The sequence below is a fragment of the Arachis hypogaea genome, chromosome 13 (assembly GCF_003086295.3).
Source record: "Arachis hypogaea cultivar Tifrunner chromosome 13, arahy.Tifrunner.gnm2.J5K5, whole genome shotgun sequence".
Taxonomy (NCBI): domain Eukaryota; kingdom Viridiplantae; phylum Streptophyta; class Magnoliopsida; order Fabales; family Fabaceae; genus Arachis; species Arachis hypogaea.
The window spans coordinates 57,051,221-57,070,035 of NC_092048.1; the positions used below are offsets into that span (position 1 = coordinate 57,051,221).

Consider the following 18,815-nt stretch of genomic DNA (forward strand, 5'->3'; position numbering starts at 1 on the left):
CTAAAAGTAACTAGATCCTACTAAAAACATACTAAAAACAATGCCAAAAAGCATATAAATTATCCGCTCATCACAACACCAAACTTGAATTGTTGCTTGTCCCCAAGTAACTGAAAATAAAATAGGATAAAAAGAAGAGAATATACTATAAATTCCAAACTATCAATGAAACATAGCTCCAATCAGATGAGCGGGACTTATAGCTTTTTGCCTCTTGAATAGTTTTGGCATCTCACTCTATCCATTGAGGTTCAGAATGATTGGCTTCTATAGGAACTCAGAGTTCAGATAGTGTTATTGATTCTCCTAGTTCAGTATGATGATTCTTGAACACAGCTTCTTTATGAGTCTTGGCCGTGGCCCTAAGCACTTTGTTTTCCAGTATTACCACCGGATACATAAATGCCACAGACACATAATTGGGTGAACCTTTTCAGATTGTGACTCAGCTTTGCTAAAGTCCCCAATTAGAGGTGTCCAGGGTTCTTAAGCACACTCTTCTTTTGCTTTGGACCTTGACTTTAACCGCTCAGTCTCAAGTTTTCACTTGACACCTTCACGCCACAAGCACATGGTTAGGGACAGCTTGGTTTAGCCGCTTAGACCAGGATTTTATTCCTTTAGGCCCTCCTATCCACTGATGCTCAAAGCCTTGGGATCCTTTTTATTTGCCCTTGCCTTTTGGTTTTAAGGGTTATTGGCTTTTTCTGCTTGCTTTTTCTTTTTCTTTCTATTTTTTTCGCCTATTATTTTTTTTCTGCAAGCTTTGTTCTTTGCTGCTTTTTCTTGCTTCAAGAATCATTTTTTTGATTTTTCAGATTATCAAATAACATGTCTCCTAGTCATCATTCTTTCGAGAGCCAACATATTTAACATTCTTAAACAACAACTTCAAAAGACATATGCACTGTTCAAGCATACATTCAGAAAATAAGAAGCATTGTCACCACATCAATATAATTAAACTAAGTTCAAGGATAAATTCGAAACTCATGTACTTTTTGTTCTTTTGAATTTAAAACATTTTTCATTTAAGAGAGGTGATGGATTCATAGGACATTCATAACTTTAAGACAAAGTTACTAACCACTAATGATCATGTAATGAAAACACAAACATAGATAAGCACATAACATAGAAAACGAAAAATAGAAGAAATAAGAACAAGGAATGAATCCACCTTAGTGATGGTGGCGTTTTCTTCTTGAGGAACCAATGATGTCCTTGAGCTCTTCTATGTCTCTTCCTTGTCTTTGTTGCTCCTCCCTCATTGCTTTTTGATCTTCTCTAATTTCATGAAGGATGATGGAGTGCTCTTGATGTTCCACCCTTAGTTGCTTCCAATAATTGTGTGGAAGAAAATGTCTCCCCTGAGGTATCTCAGGGATCTCTTGATTTGCAGTCAAATGTTCTACCACTGAGCTATAGACCCTTGATGGAAGCTTTTTGTCTTCCCTTTCCTTTTTCTAGAGGTTTCTCTGGCCTTAGGTGCCATCAATGGTTATGGAAAAAACAAAAAAGCTATGCTTTTACCACACCAAACTTAGAATGTTGCTCGCCCTCGAGCAAAAGAAGAAAGAATAGAAGAAGAAGAAGAAGGTATGGAGGAGATGGATGGATGTGTGTATTCGGCCATATGGGTGGGATTGGGTGAGAGAGAGATGTTGAATTTTGAAGGTAGTAGGTGTATGGATGTGAGTGGTAAAGAGGTGATGGGGAAGAGAGATTGAGGTGATTGGTGAAGGGTTTTTGGGGAAGAGTGTTTATGGGGTTGTGTGAAAGAGAGTGGTGAGAAGAAGTGAGTGGAGGTAGGTGGGGATCTTGTGGGGTCCACAGATCCTGAGGTGATCCTGTGGGGTCCACAGATCGTAGGGTGTCAAGGATTTGCATCCCTGCACCAATTAGGCATGTAAAATGCCTTTGCACACAACTCTGGGCGTTCAGCGCCAGGTTGGTGTCTATTTTGGGCGTTCAACGCCCATTTGTTGCCATTTCTGGCGTTGAACGCCAGAACCATGCTTGTTCTGGGCGTTCAGCGCCAGGATGCTGCCCATTTTGGGCGTTCAGCGCCAGAACCATGCTCTGTTATGGCGTTGAACGCCAGGCAGCTGCTTCCTCCAGGGTGTGATTTTTTTCTGCTGTTTTTGATTCTGTTTTCAATTTTTATATTTATTTTGTGACTCCACATGATCATGAACCTAATAAAACATGAAAAACAAAAATAAAATTAGATAAATAAACATTGGGTTGCCTCCCAACAAGTGCTTCTTTAATGTCAATAGCTTGACAGTGGGCTCTCATGGAGCCTCACAGATGTTCAGAGCATTGTTGAAACTCTCCAACACCAAACTTAGAGTTTGGATATGGGAGTTCAACACCAAACTTAGAGTTTGGTTGTGGCCTCCCAACACCAAACTTAGAGTTTGACTGTGGGGGCTTTGTTTGACTCTGCTTTGAGAGAAGCTTTTTCTGCTTCCTCTCCATGGATGCAGAGAGAGATCCTTGAGTTGTAAACACAAGGTTGTCCTTATTTAATTGAAGGATCAATTCTCTTATGTCCACATCAATCACAGCTCTTGCTGTGGCCAGGAAAGGTCTTCCTAGGATGATGGATTCATCCTCTTCCTTTCCAGTATACAGGACTATGAAATCAGCAGGGATGTAAAGGCCTTCAACCTTTACTAACACGTCCTCTACTTGTCCATAAGCCTGTTTTCTGGAATTATCTGCCATCTCTAATGAGATTCTAGCAGCTTGCACCCCATAGATTCCCAGTTTCTCTATTACAGAGAGGGGCATGAGGTTTATTCCTGAACCAAGGTCACACAAAGCCTTAAAGATCATGGTGCCTATGGTACAAGGTATTATGAACTTTCCAGGATCCTGTCTCTTCTGAGGCAATGTCAGTTGATCCAGATCACTTAGTTCATTGATGAACAAGGGAGGTTCAACTTCCCAAGTATCAATGCCAAATAATTTGGCATTTAGCTTCATGATTGCACCAAGAAACTTGGCAGTTTGCTCTTCAGTAACATCCTCATTTTCTTTAGAGGATGAATACTCATCAGAACTCATGAATGGCATAAGGAGGTTCAATGGAATCTCTATAGTCTCTAGATGAGCCTCAGAGTCCTTTGGTTCCTCAGAGGGAAGCTCCTTATTGACCACTGGACGTCCCAGGAGGTCTTCCTCCTTGGGATTCACGTCCTCTCCTTCCCTTACAGGTTCGGCCATGGTAATTAATTCAATGGCCTTGCACTCTCCTTTTGGATTCTCTTCTGTATTGTTTGGGAGAGTACTAGGAGGGATTTCAGTGATCCTTTTACTCAGCTGGCCCACTTGTGCTTCCAAATTTCTAATGGAAGATCTTGTTTCATTCATGAAACTCACAGTGGCCTTAGATAGATCAGAGACTAAATTTGCTAGATTAGAAGTGTTTTGTTCAGAGTTCTCTGTCTGTTGCTGAGTGGATGATGGAAAAGGTTTATTATTGTTAAACCTGTTTCTTCCACCATTATTAAAGCCTTGTTGAGGCCTTTGATCCTTCCATGAGAGATTTGGATGATTTCTCCATGATGAGTTATAGGTGTTTCCATAAGGTTCACCTAAGTAATTCACCTCTGCTATTGCAGGGTTCTCAGGATCATAAGCTTCTTCTTCAGAAGATGCCTCTTGAGTACTGTTGGATGCAGCTTGCATTCCATTCAGACTCTGAGAAATCATATTGACTTGCTGAGTCAATATTTTGTTCTGAGCCAATATGGCATTCAGAGTATCAATCTCAAGAACTCCCTTCTTCATAGGCGTCCCATTATTCACAGGATTCCTTTCAGAAGTGTACATGAACTGGTTATTTGCAACCATGTCAATGAGTTCTTGAGCTTCTGCAGGCGTTTTCTTTAGGTGAATGGATCCACCTGCAGAGGTATCCAATGACATCTTAGATAACTCAGACAGACCATCATAGAATATATCCAGGATGGTCCATGCTAAAAGCATGTCAGAAGGACACTTTTTGGTCAGTCCTTTGTATCTCTCCCAAGCTTCATAGAGGGATTCACCTTCCTTCTGTCTGAAGGTCTGAACATCCACTCTAAGCTTGCTCAGCTTTTGAGGAGGAAAGAACTTGGCTAAGAAAGCCTTGACCAGCTTATCCCAAGAGTTCAGGCTATCCTTGGGTTGAGAATCCAACCACAGTCTAGCTCTGTCTCTTACAGCAAAAGGGAAAAGCATGAGCCTGTAGACTTCAGGATCTACTCCATTAGTCTTAACAGTATCACATATCTGCAAGAATTCAGTTAAGAATTGAAAAGGATCTTCAGATGGAAGTCCATGAAACTTGCAGTTCTGCTGCATCAGAGAAACTAATTGAGGTTTCAGCTCAAAGTTGTTTGCTCCAATGGCAGGAATGGAGATGCTTCTTCCATGTAAATTGGAATTAGGTGCAGTAAAGTCACCAAGCATCCTCCTTGCATTATTATTATTTTTGGCTGCCATCTCCTCTTCCTGTTCGAAAATTTCTAAAAGGTTATCTCTGGATTGTTGTAATTTAGCTTCTCTTAATTTTCTCTTCAGAGTCCTTTCAGGTTTTGGATCTGCTTCAACAAGAATATTCTTGTCCTTGCTCCTGCTCATATGACAAAGAAGAGGGTACAGAAAAAATAATAATAATAGAGTTCCTTTATACCACAGTATAGGGATCCCTTTGTGAGTGGAAGAAAAGAGGGAGATAAAGAATGTAATGTAATGGAAGAAACACAACTGTGAGGAGGGTAGAGATGTGAGATGAGATGTTAGTAGATGAATAAATGAATAGAATAAGATGGGAGAGGGAGAATTTTTGAAAATAATTTTTGAAAAAGGGTTAGTGATTTTCGAAAATAGTTTTTGAAAAAGGTTAGTAATTTTCGAAAAATTTTGAAATCAAAAATAAAAATAATTAGTTAATTAAAAAGAAATTTTTGAAAAAGAGGGAAGATATTTTCGAAAATTAGAGAGAGAGAGTTAGTTAGGTAGTTTTGAAAAAGATAGAAACAAACAAAAAGTTAGTTAGTTAGTTGAAACAAATTTTGAAAAGATAAGAAGTTAGGAAGTTAGAAAAGATATTTTGAAATCATATTTTTGAAAAAGATAAGATAAGAAGATATTTTTGAAAAGATATGATTGAAATTAGTTTTTGAAAAAGATTTAATTTTTAAAATCACAATTAATGACTTGATTCACAAGAAATCACAAGATATGATTCTAGAACTTAAAGTTTGAATCTTTCTTAACAAGTAAGTAACAAACTTGAAATTTTTGAATCAAAACATTAATTGGAGATGTTATTTTCGAAAATTTGATGTAAAATTAAGAAAAAAATTTTTGAAATATTTTTTTGGAATTTTCGAAAATAACTAAGAAATTTGAAAAAGATTTGATTTTTGAAAAAGATGAGATTTTTAAATTGAAAATTTGATTTGACTCATAAAAACAACTAGATTTTAAAATTTTTTGAAAAAAGTCAAATCTAATTTTCGAATTTATGAGAGAGAAAGAGGGAAAGATATTTTTTTTTTATTTTTGAATTTTTATGATGAGAGAGAAAAACACTAAAAAGATGCAATGCATGAAATTTTTAGATCAAAACAATGAATGCATGCATGAATGCTATGAATGTCAAGATGAACACCAAGAACACTATGAATGTCAAGATGAACACCAAGAACATATTTTGAAAAATTTTTAATGCAAGAAAAATATACAAGACACCAAACTTAGAATTCTTTAATGCTTAGACACTAAGAATTCAAGAATGCATATGAAAAACAAGAAAAGACACAAAACATGCAAATGCAAAGATCAAACAAGAAGACTTACCAAGAACAACTTGAAGATCATGAAGAACACTATGAATGCATGAGAATTTTCGAAAAATGCAAGATGCACATGCAATTGACACCAAACTTATAACATGACTCAAGACTCAAACAAGAAACACAAAATATTTTTTTGATTTTTATGATTTTCTAATTTTTTTGGATTTTTATTTTATATTTTTCGAAAATTATTTAGAAAGAAAGAAAAATAAGGATTCCAAAATTTTTAATATGAATTCCAAGAATCTTGCCATGTTAGTCTAAAGCTTCAGTCCAGGAATTAGACATGGCTCACTAGCCAGCCAAGCTTTCAATGAAAGCTCCAGTCCAAAACACTAGACATGGCCAATGGCCAGCCAAGCTTCAGCATGTAATTCAGGCATGACATGCCTGACATACCCTACAGTCGTATAACAGTTGATGGTTGGAAGCCTCAGTCCAAAAGAATTTAGACTTGGCTTTACAGCCAGCCAGGCTTCACATGCTTCATGAAACACTAGAATTCATTCTTAAAAATTTTGAATAAATTTTTGAAAACATTTTTATTTTTTTTCGAAAACAGATGAGAAAATTTTTGAAAGATTTTTTTTTGAAAAAAACTTTTTGAAAACAAAACAAAAAAGAAAATTACCTAATCTGAGCAACAGGATGAACCGTCAGTTGTCCAAACTCGAACAATCCCCGGCAACGGCGCCAAAAACTTGGTATGCGAAATTGCTACTCAGGTTGTGAATTGTTGTTCGAAATTGATTCCCCGGCAATGGCACCAAAAACGGATGCACAGAACCATGGTCTAAACATATCTTCACAACTTCGCATAACTAACCAGCAAGTGCACTGGGTCGTCCAAGTAATACCTTACGTGAGTAAGGGTCGAATCCCACGGAGATTGTTGGTATGAAGCAAGCTATGGTCACCTTGTAAATCGCAGTCAGGCGGATATAAAACAGTAATGGGTTTTCGAAAATAAATAATAGAATAGGAATAGAAATACTTATGTAATTCATTGGTGAGAATTTAAGATAAGCGAATAGAGATGCTTTCGTTCCTCTGAACCTCTGCTTTCCTGCTATCTTCATCCAGTCAGTCTTACTCCTTTCCATGGCTGGCTTTATGTGATACATCACCACTGTCAATGGCTACTTTCGGTCATCTCTCGGAAAAATGATCCAATGCCCTGTCACGGCACGGCTAATCGTCTGGAGGCATCACCCTTGTCAATGGCTTCATCTTATCCTCTCAGTGAAAATGGTCAACGCACCCTGTCACAGCACAGCTATTCATCTGTCGGTTCTCGATCATGCTGGAATAGGATTTACTATCCTTTTGCGTCTGTCACTAACGCCCAGCAATTGCGAGTTTGGAGCTCGTCACAGTCATTCATTCATTGAATCCTACTCGGAATACCACAGACAAGGTTTAGACCTTCCGGATTCTCTTGAATGCCGCCATCATTCTAGCTTACACCACGAAGATTCCGATTAAGAGATCTAAGAGATACTCGTTCAATTCTAATGTAGAACGGAAGTGGTTGTCAGGCACGCGTTCATAGGGAATGATGATGATTGTCACGTTCATCACATTCAGGTTGAAGTGCGAATGAATATCTTAGAAGCGAAATAAGATGAATTGAATAGAAAATAGTAGTACTTTGCATTAATCTTTGAGGAACAGCAGAGCTCCACACCTTAATCTATGGAGTGTAGAAACTCTACCGTTGAAAATACATAAGTGAAAGGTCCAGGCATGGCCGAGAGGCCAGCCCTCAAATGTGATCTAAGATAGATACAACTGATCAAAGATGCCTAATACAGTAGTAAAAGGTCCTATTTATAATAAACTAGCTACTAGGGTTTACAGAAGTAAGTAATTGATGCATAAATCCACTTCCGGGGCCCACTTGGTGTGTGTTTGGGCTGAGCTTGAGTGTTGCACGTGTAGAGGTCTTTTCTGGAGTTGAACGCCAGCTTTTGTGCCAGTTTGGGCGTTCAAGTCTGGTTTTGGCTCCTTTTCTGGCGCTGGACGCCAGATTTGGGCAGAAAGCTGGCGTTGAATGCCAGTTTATGTTGTCTATTCTTGGCCAAAGTATGGACTATTATATATTGCTGGAAAGCCCTGGAAGTTTACTTTTTAACGCAATTGAAAGCGCACCATTTCGAGTTCTGTAGCTCCAGAAAATCCACTTTGAGTGCAAGAAGATCAGAATCCAACAGCATCAGCAGTCCTTCTTCAACCTCTGAATCTGATTTCTGCTCAAGTCCCTCAATTTCAGCCAGAAAATACCTGAAATCACAGAAAAACACACAAACTCATAGTAAAGTCCAGAAATGTGAATTTAACATAAAAACTAATGAAAACATCCCTAAAAGTAACTAGATCCTACTAAAAACATACTAAAAACAATGCCAAAAAGCGTATAAATTATCCGCTCATCAACCACCACTACCACTAACCCCATCCTCTCTCTCTTTTTCTCCTTCCATTTTCTGAGCTCGTCGCCACCGCCAGAGTCCGTCAACTCTGCCAACTCCTTCCTCTCTCTCTTTCTCTCTCTTTCCTTCTGTATTTTGCTTCTCTCTCTTCTACTTCTTCGAATGGTTGCGTGATGTAGGTTTAGTGGTCTCTGGGTTTGTAGACTGGGGAAGAGCAGAGTGGAACTGCGGACTGGACAGGGACTAGAGCTCTGTGTCAGCGAGAGATGGAGGGCTAGCTAGAATGGGTTGGGACAGCGGTAGCGATCAGGCAATGGCAGTGGCTCTAGGGTTGTAAAAGGCGGCAAAAATAGAAGGCGACGATGGTTCTGGGCTCGCGGAGGTAAGGCGAGGGGAAGAAGAAGAAAGAGAGAGGGAAAGGGTGGAGGAGGAAAGAAAGGGGGAAAGGATGCGGCGGCGGCGAGTGGAGGTTGGGTGGGACTTGACGGCGCCAGCGATTGTTGAGTGCCGCGGCGGTGGTTATGCAAAGGAGCTAAGAAGGGGCGAGAGAGAGGAAGAAGAGTGGAAATTGGGTGAGGGGGCAGCTTGGTGTTCGCCGGTGGTGGTGCGGTGGTCTCAGACAGTTTACTTTTTCTATTGTTGTTGTTGTTGCTTTATGTGAAGAAGATGATAATGGAGTTATAATAGTGGTGGTGATGATGGTAGTGATAAAGGAAATAAGGTGGTGGTGCCTTTGGATTGAGTGATAATGGTAATTAGGGTTTAGGGTGGTGGTGAGGAAGAATTTCGGTGGTGGGTTTGGGATTGGAAAAGTGGTGGTGTGGAGTAAGTGGTGGTGGTGGGGTAATTTGGGAATTTTAAATAATTTTTTTGGATTTGGATAGTTTTATTAGCAAAAGTTTATATTTCATGGGTACAAATGGTAATTTCTTTTTTCTATAGGTAGATATGTCAGCGTCTTCAACTTTCGTGGGGTACAAATAGTAGTTTACTCAAATACAAAAGTATGCTATTTTAGTGAATAAGTGTGAGTTTATGTGAAGAAATCCGTCCAATTTAAGCCAAAAATTATCATCAAATATGAATCATCAATTCTCCCACATTTAAACAATAGCATATCCTCATCCTAAACACAAACATAGAGTTAAGCGATCGAACCCTCACTAGATGTATATACACTCTAAATGCTCAGTGTTTAATGTTTAATCACTCAATCCTCCTCTAATCATGCTTTCAAGGATTTTCTCTTCATCTAACAATCAACAAACATATGATGCATGATTGCAAATATCATGAGGACTTTTTAGGATTGTAATGGGATTAGGGTGAAGGTAGGATTAATATGGTCAAGTGGACTAATAAATTGAATCTTTAATTAGCTCAAGTATCCCACTCAACCTATACCAACCTACTCTCTAAAATGTATTCTAACTACCCTTTACTTTTTTTTTACACACATTCATGCCTCTTTTTCATCCAAATCCATATATGCATTCCTTATTCATATTTTTTTCCTTTGGGGCAACCTTTGTCCCATTTTTCTCTTTTTTTCTTTTAAGACAAATGCATATGGTTAAAGAAAATTGACATATGAATGTGCACCCATTTCCTAAATTTTTTAATGAATACCCAAAATAAAATTTTTCATTTCTTCTAGCATTATTTTCCAAAATTTCCCTCACACTTAAATGATACACACACATTAACCTAAGTCAATCAAAGATGCAATTCATGGTTTTCGCTTACGGTTGGTGATGTGATAACAATTAGAACAAAAGAGGATTAAAAAGCTCAAAATTGGTTGACAAATGTAGATATACGGGTTTGGCTATATGGGTGAGTAAGCTTAACTTCAAAAATAGCCTCAATCATGCTAAATGCATTCAAAACATCAAATATCGTAAATAAAGAATCAAGCAAATCTAAGATCACAATCAAAGAAGGAGCATAGCACAAAAGAATAAAGATTGTGGCTGAAATAAGCAACCACACATTAGAAGCTCAAATCTCACTTGGTGTCTTGTTCTATCTCCTTTCTATGTTCCACAAAAACCATTCAAGCAAGTCTTAAAAATAATTTTCCGTATCAAAACAATGGAATGCTCTAAAAGAGATTTCTTGAAAATTTTTGTTGTTTTCACCAAAATTATTTCCTATATATATATGTATGATGTGATGGATGTAAAGTTCAAAATTTTCCTAGTTCTTTTCCTAATTTTCAATATCCAAAAATCATCATGAACAATTAGGACAAAATTGAACTAGGCACTATACTATTCACAACATCTAATCACAACTTCTATATATATATATATATATATATATATATATATATATATATATATATACAACTAAAGTAAAGGTGCAATACTAAAAAATACTAACAAATATCTACAAGAAACATAATTAAAAGAAAACAAAAGTAAAGTGTAAAGTGTTCAAAAAAAAAGTTTATACCCCAAAATCGTGAATCCTCTCCCACACTTAAGCGTTGCACGGTCTTCCGTGCATGAATACAATTTGGGGAGACTGCTCTAAAGCACTCTACCTTCAACTGGCAGATGCGAGCGGTCGGGCTGCTGAAAAATTGCCAAGTTTAATGCAGGATCGGCCTCTCCATCCTCGACGTCCTCCTCCTCTACCGACTACTTACCTTTACGGTTCATCCTCAAAAAGAATGAATAGAGTATAATTAGGAATCATAAGGCAAGTGGCACAAAAAGGCAAAGGAGGAAGCAAATACAATGTATACTTTGAGGCAATATAAAACAAACAAGCATTTAATTTAGGAAGTGTGCATAGTGGTGTGGTATGATAAAAATAAGCTGGTTGCATATTCCAATTATGCGCGCGGTTAGAACATACACAACGGCCAGCTAAAACAGCATCCACACAATCAAAAAGTAAGCATGAGTTCCTCAATTAAATGGCCTAAGATGCACGGAATGGATGAGCATCAATTAAACACAAGCAAGCTTAGGTAATTACAACAAGAGTGAATTGAATTTAGAAAATATTGGATATTGAAATTGTGCAAGTGAAAGCGCAAAATTAGTATAAAAGCACAATAAACAATAACCAATCTATTAATGAAAAGAAAACTACTTATTCATCCTAAAAAATAATGATATAATCACATAGATAAGGTGCTTGTTACAAAAAGTGACAAGCTTGATAAGAATCAAGTCGAGTCAACTCAAACAAATGCAAAGCATTAACAAGAAACAAGTACCTTGTTATATGATTATATTGATTTAAAAATCATGATGAATAAGGAATTCAATTCAATTCACTAAATTCAATATGTACTTATTAAAATTTCACCAAATAAGCAATCAAATGTCAATTTTCATATGAATTTGGTGCTCGCAACTCAATGTTATAAACAAGTACATTATTGAAATTTCAATCCAAGATAGCATCATAATCATGCAATAGTGCACCATTCTGGAATTGAATGCCAAACAAGGATATAGTCTAACACATATGGTAGCTACAACACATGCATTAAACAAAAATTTCATTCATGCATTTCATTGAACACATGGCATGCAGTGCACATATTCATAAAATATTATGCCAAATTTCAAGCAAGTAGCAAGCCAATTAATATCAAGTAAATACTTGCAACTTATTTAATTAATAAATAACTAAACCAAACCAAATATAATTACTAAAATCAAAATGAGATGCAATTAAAACTACTAGGATAAGTAGAAAGCAGGGCAAAAGCAAGAAAAGAGATGGATGGAGGGGGTGGAAGTGAGTTAGGGATTAATTCAAAGTGCAATCAAAATTATGCCCAAAACAGCACTTGTGCGTACGCACGTACATGTGTGCATACGCACACTGGGTGGAAGATGAAATTATGCGTTCGCACAAGTGTGTGCGAGCGCAGTCAGTAGAGAGGGAATTACGAAGTGTGCGTACGCATAGGTGGGTGCGTACGCACAGGTGGGTGCGTACACACAGAAGTTTTTTTTTTCTTTTTTAAGAAATTGTTCATATGTGCGTGCGCACTAGGTCTGTGCAAGCACACAAGCATGTGCAAAAGCTCCCAACAGAAGGGGTGACAACGTGTGTGTGTACACACAGATGGCGAAAACAAGGGGTTGTGTGTGTACGCATGGTGCGGTATTTATAACCCACTAACTAACCGGCAAGTGCACCAGGTCGTACCAAGTAATACCTTACGTGAGTAAGGGTCGATCCCACGAGGATTGATGGATTAAGCAACAATAGTGTTTGATAGGATTAGTTAGACAAACAGAAAATAGTGTTGAGATGCAATATAAAAGACATTAAACAATATAAAGAATATTGAAGAAAGGCAAGTAAATATGTTGGGAATAAAATATGGAGAAAATAGTTAAGGTTTCAGAGTTATCTATTTTTCCGGATTAATTTTCCTTACTAACTATTTTAATCATGTTGGATTTAATTTATGACAAACTATATGTGACTAGACTCTAATTCCTTAGACCTTCCTAGTCTCCTCTAAAATTCATCAACAGCTAATTCCTTGGTCAATTAATTCCAATTAGAGAGTGATGATCAAATTTCAGTTTATATGCCACAAAAACTCTAATTACCTAAAAATAAAAGGATTATATGTCACGTATCCCGTTAAATCCAGATAATTAAAATTTAGGAGAATATGTTTTCAAGCTATTGTTCAAGTAAAGAACTTTTCCAAGTTATACAAGAACTCAAATAGAAAGAGGATCATACTTCTGTTCCACCCAAATTTATAAAATAAAGAGCGAAAACAATTCTAAAATTATAAATCCATACATAAATTAAAATAGAAAAGCAATAAAATCAATCCATAGAAATAGACAGAGCTCCTAACCTTAACAATGGAGGATTAGTTGCTCATGGTTCAAAGTAGAAAATAAAGATTCAGGTAAAAATGTACTCTCCTTCTAATCTGATGGATCTGAATCCCCTTTTGTAACTAATCCTAATAATTTTAAAAATCAAATTTCTAAAATTAAAATTAAAATAATATATTTTCCTATTTAAAAATCAAATTTGAATTTAAATTCGAATTAATTAACAAGTCTTCAGCTGATGGGTGGGGACCACTTGATTTGTCCATTCTACAGCTTCTAATCTGTGTTTTCTGGGCTGAAAACTGGGTCAAAACAGCCCAGAAATCGCCTCCAGCGTCTTTCTGCATTTTTTTGCACGTTGCGCATGTCAAGCGTACGCGTCGGTCACGCACACGCGTCAATGGTCTTTTTCCGCGAGTCACGCACACGCGTCAGGCACGCGTACGCGTCGCTCCTCGCTGCCATCTCCTTTGATTCTTGTGCTGCAGAAACTCCATCAAATTTCGCCGAATGCTACCTAAAATAAATAGTATTGCACAAAACTCAAAATAGCATCCATAGTGGCTAAAATATAATTAATTCTTGATTAAACTCAATAAATTAAATGCAATTTCACTAGGAAAAGATAGGAAAGATGCTCATGCATCACAACACCAAACTTGAATTGTTGCTTGTCCTCAAGCAACCAAAACTAATATAAGCTTAAGATGTGAATTTGCATGAGAATGAGAGTTCGATTAAGCTCATGTCTCTTCTTATAGTGGAGTTTACAACTGCAATCCTGAATAGTTTTGGCATCTAACTTTATCCTTTGAAGTTCAGAATGATTGGCATCCATAGGAACTCAAAATTCAGATAGTGTTATTGATTCTCTTAGTTCAGTATGTTGATTCTTGAACACAGCTACTTTATGAGTCTTGGCCGTGACCCTAAACATTTTGTTTTCCAATATTACCACCGGATACATAAATGCCACAGACACATAACTGGGTGAACCTTTTTAGATTATGACTCAGCTTTGCTAGAGTCCCCAGTTAGTGGTGCCCAGAGTTCTTAAGCACACTCTTTTTGCTTTGGATAACCACTTTAACCGCTCAGTCTCAAGCTTTTCACTTGACACCTTCACGCCACAAGCACATGGTTAGGGACAGCTTGATTTAGCCGCTTAGGCCAGGATTTTATTTCTTTGGGCCCTCCTATCCATTAATGCTCAAAGCCTTGGATCCTTTATACCCTTTGCCTTTTAGTTTAAAGGGTTATTGGCTTTTTCTGCTTGCTTTTTTTCTTTATTTTTCTTTATTTTATATTTTTTTCGCAAGCTTCGTAGTTTTCACTGTTTTTTCTTGCTTCAAGAATCAATTTTATGATTTTTCAGATTATCAATAACATTTCTCTTTTTTCATCATTCTTTCAAGAGCCAACAATTTTAACATTCATAAACTTCACTATCAAAACTATGCACTGTTTAAGCATTCATTCAGAAAATAGAAAGTATCACCACATCTAAGTAAATGAGACTACTCTAAAAATTAAACTCAAATTCTCATGCACTACATCTGTTCTTCTTTCTTTTTTATTTTAAGCTCAGTGGGCAATACATGAGACATCTTTCAGAATTAAAGTACTTAATAGAAAATTAAACTAGAACCTGTGAATCTACTAATAAAGGATCATGCAATAAACAAAACAAAATAGCAGGAAACCAAAACATAACATAATAAAAGCGGGAAGGAAAAAAATGAAAGGAACTCAACCACCTTAGTTATCCGAGCGGTCGTTTTATTCTTTAGGTTGTGCTCCTTTGTGAAGATGATTTGCCTCCCTTTGGTGCCATAAGAATAGACAGAAAACCCTATAAGCAAAGCGTCAACACCAAACTTAAAGGTTTGCTTGTCCTCAAGCAAAGAAGAACTGAAAATAAAAAGAAACAAATATTATACTGAAATAAGAATAAAAGGATAAAAGAACAAGAGAGAATTAGGATTTGGGAGAGAGAATAAAAAAATTAAAAAAAACTGGCGGTGAACTGGTGGAGGTGTGCGGCGCAGGCGATGCGTACGCGTACGGCACGCGTACGTGTACGGCACGCGTACGCGTACGGCACGCGTACGCGTGGGTCGCGAGATTTTTTTTTAATGATGCGGAAGCGTCAGGCATGTGTCCGCGTGCCCTGGGTTTTGTGCGATTCGCACGAAGCCAGCCGCGCGCACGCGCAACAATCTGTAGCTTTTTATTTTTCTCGCACCCCTAGATGACACGTACGCATCAGCGACGCTTGCGCGTCGGGTGCTTTTTTTTTTCTAGCTCCTGTTCTAAAATAGCTGCATAATTAGAAAATTAGTAAGAACTTAATAAAAATCAAATAAGTAAGAAAACTACTACTACGAAAAATAACTAAGGATACGAAATTATCGGGTTGCCTCCCGACAAGCACTTCTTTAACGGCACTAGCTTGACGGTTAGCTCCTCTAAGGAGGGGATCATAGGGGCTCAGCTCTGCACCCCTTACTTTGAACTTCTTTCCTGTGTCTTCATAAATTAGCTCAATATGCTCCAGAGAAAGAATTCTGTTTACTGTATAAATCCATGCTGGAGTCTCAGTCAACACCACCTTCATTTCTGGGGAGAAACCTTCAGTGGGGATCTTTTTGTTTCTCCATCCCCTGGGTATTTTCTTCTTTTTGGGAACCTCCTCCTTGGTGGATGATGCATTTCCAACACCAAACTTAGGTTTGATGTCAGGAGGAATTTTACTGATTGTCACCAAAGGAGGTTTGAGTTGCAGACTCTGGTGTGCATCATCAGGGGGTTCTTGAAGGTTTGGATCAATAAGCTCAGCCTGCATGCACCTCTTTTCTTCACCTGTTGAATGTATATCTTTGAAGACATGAAAGACCAGTTGCTCATTATGCACTCTAAGCACTAATTCACTCACTTCTACATCAATCAGAGCTCTTCCAGTGGCTAGGAATGGTCTTCCTAGAATTATAGAGGCATTCTCATCCTCCCCTGTATCAAGAATTACAAAATCTGATGGGAGGAAGAACTTACCCACTTTGACCAAGATATTCTCCACTAATCCGTATGCAGGCTTCATAGATTTGTCTGCCATCTGTAATGCTATCTTTGTGGGTTGTGCCTCTTGGATCTGCAGCTTCTTCATCACAGACAAGGGCATTAAATTTATGCTTGCTCCCAGATCACATAACGCTTTCTCAAAGGTTGTGCTCCCAATGGTGCATGGAATTTGAAAGCTCCCTGGATCTGGCATCTTCTTTGGTAAGTTATTCTGAATGATGGCACTGCATTCTTTAGTCAGGACCACTGTCTCATCTCCCTTTAAAGACTTTTTCTTTGACAACAGCTTCTTCATGAACTTGGCATAGAGAGGCATTTGTTCCAAAACCTCAGCAAAAGGAATATTTATTTGCAACTTTCTGAAGACTTCCAAGAACTTTAAAAACTGCTTGTCCTTGGTCTCCTTTTGAAGTCTCTGAGGATATGGCATTTTTGGTTTGTACTCAGGAGCCTTTGGCAATGTAGGATAAGTGTCAAGAGAGTCTGGGAATGGGTTGTCCGCACGCTTTGGAGGGGCGTGCTCTGCTTCTTCCTTCTTCTCCTCTGGAGCTTCCTTTTGAACTAGCTCTTCATTGGCCTTGGTCTCAGAGCCAGCTACTTTACCATTTCTCAATTGAATAATCTTGCAATCTTCTCCTGGGTTCACCACTGTATCACCTTGAAATGTACTTGCAGACCTCTCAAGTATTTGCTTGCTCAGTTGGCCCACTAGCACCTCTAAGTTTCTAATGGAGGCTCTGGTTTCCTATATAACTTGTGCTTCTGTACTTGCCACTTGTTCACTTATTACGGTGATAACCTTGCATTCCTCTCTTGGATTTAGAATTATGTTACCAGGAAGGCTATTAGTGGTCCTCTGATCAATTTCATTAACTTTTGTGGCTAATTGACCCATTTGAATCTCCAGGTTCTTGATGGATGCTCTAGTTTCCTATCTAAAACCTGTCAATATTGCTTCCAAATTATTGTTCTACTGGAAACCGCCCTGAGAACTATTGTTGAAGTTCTGAGGTCTCTGAGGTTGATCTCTCCATCCAAAATTTGGGTGATTCTTCCACCCCTGATTGTATGTCTTAGAATATGGATCATTGTTGGGATTTCTAGGACCACTCCCCATGTAATTGACCTGTTCAGAAGAAGATTAAGCATAATCATAATGATCATTTTGCATAAAGTTACCTGCCATGTCATAGGAGACTTCCTGTAGTGAATTTTGAGTGTTGATAGCTGAGACTTGCATGCCACCCATCTGTTGAGTAAGTAGATTTATCTGCTGAGACATAAGCTTGTTCTGAGCAAGAAGAGCATTAATAGCTTCTACTTCCAACACGCCTCTCTTCTGAGAGGTCTCAGAGTTCACAGGATTCCTGTTAGATGAATATAAATATTGGTTGCTTGCAACCAATTCAATCAGCTCAATAGTCTCCTCTAGTATCTTCTTGTGTAGTGAACCACCTACAGAAGTATCTAAGCTCATCTTGGACATCTCACCCAAGCCTTCATAAAAGATATCTAGTTGGGTCCATTTGGAGAACATGTCCGGAGGGCATTGCCTAGTCAATAGCTTGTATCTCTCCCAAGCTTCATAAAGAGTTTCACCCTCCTTCTGTCTGAAGGTCTGAACCTCCAACCTAAGCTTAGTCAGCTTCTTTGGTGGGAAAAATTTAGTGAGAAACTCCGTAACAACCTTTTTCCAAGTATTCAGACTCTCCTTTGGTTGGGAATCTAGCCATAGCTTTGCTTTATCCCTCAGAGCAAATGGGAAAAGCATGAGTTTGTACACCTTTGGGTTCACTCCATTTGTCTTCACAGTATCACATATCTGCAGAAAATCAGATATAAACTGATTTGGATCTTCATGAGAAAGTCCATGATACTGGCAGTTTTGTTGCACCAGGGTGACCAATTGTGGCTTCAACTCAAAGTTGTTTGCAGCTATAGGGGGCACCACAATGCTTTTTCCATAAAGATCTGCAGTAGAAGCAGAATAAGAGCTAAGCACTCTCCTCTGTTGATCATCTCCATTCGGATTTGCCACATTGGCATTAGCATTGTTATTAGGATCCATAGTGGATTCTGTAGCCTTGTAAAGTCTTACTTGTTGTAAACGCCGCCTGAAAGTTCTTTCAGGTTCAGGATCAAAGTCTAAGAGATGTTCTTTGTTTCTGTTCCTGCGCATACACAAACGGAAAACAAGAAAAGATGGGACTCTCTACGTCAGAGTGTAGAGAAGTCCCTATGAGGTAACCTGTGTAAAGAAATAAAATAAAAATACTAAATAAATAAATAAATAAATAAATGGAAAATTGCAATTAAAATTAAGATAAAAATTTTGAAATTATTAAGCCAAAAAAAATAAAAATAAAATTAATTAGAGAACACCAAACTTAATTTCAGAAATTAAGGAAAATATTGGTGCTATTTATTTATTTATTTAAATTTAAATTTTTTTGTTTTTTGTTTTTTTTTTAAATAATAAAAGTAAAATAAAATAAAAAAAAAAGATACGGTATAAAGGGAAGGGGGAAAGTAAACGAAAAGGAAAAAGAAAAAAGAAAAAAAATAACGTAAATGAAAAAAAAGAAAAAATTAACGTAAAAGAAAAAAAGAAA

General features: G+C 37.6%; 2 non-coding genes across 2 annotated transcripts; both read left to right on the plus strand.

The window, feature by feature from the left end:
- Nucleotides 1-3,993: 3,993 nt before the first annotated feature.
- Nucleotides 3,994-4,101, plus strand: LOC112739923 (small nucleolar RNA R71). The gene has a single exon (XR_003170858.1). It is a non-coding gene; the product is annotated as a small nucleolar RNA R71 (small nucleolar RNA).
- Nucleotides 4,102-17,735: 13,634 nt separating this feature from the next.
- Nucleotides 17,736-17,842, plus strand: LOC112739473 (small nucleolar RNA R71). Its single transcript, XR_003170409.1, has one exon. It is a non-coding gene; the product is annotated as a small nucleolar RNA R71 (small nucleolar RNA).
- Nucleotides 17,843-18,815: the final 973 nt, after the last annotated feature.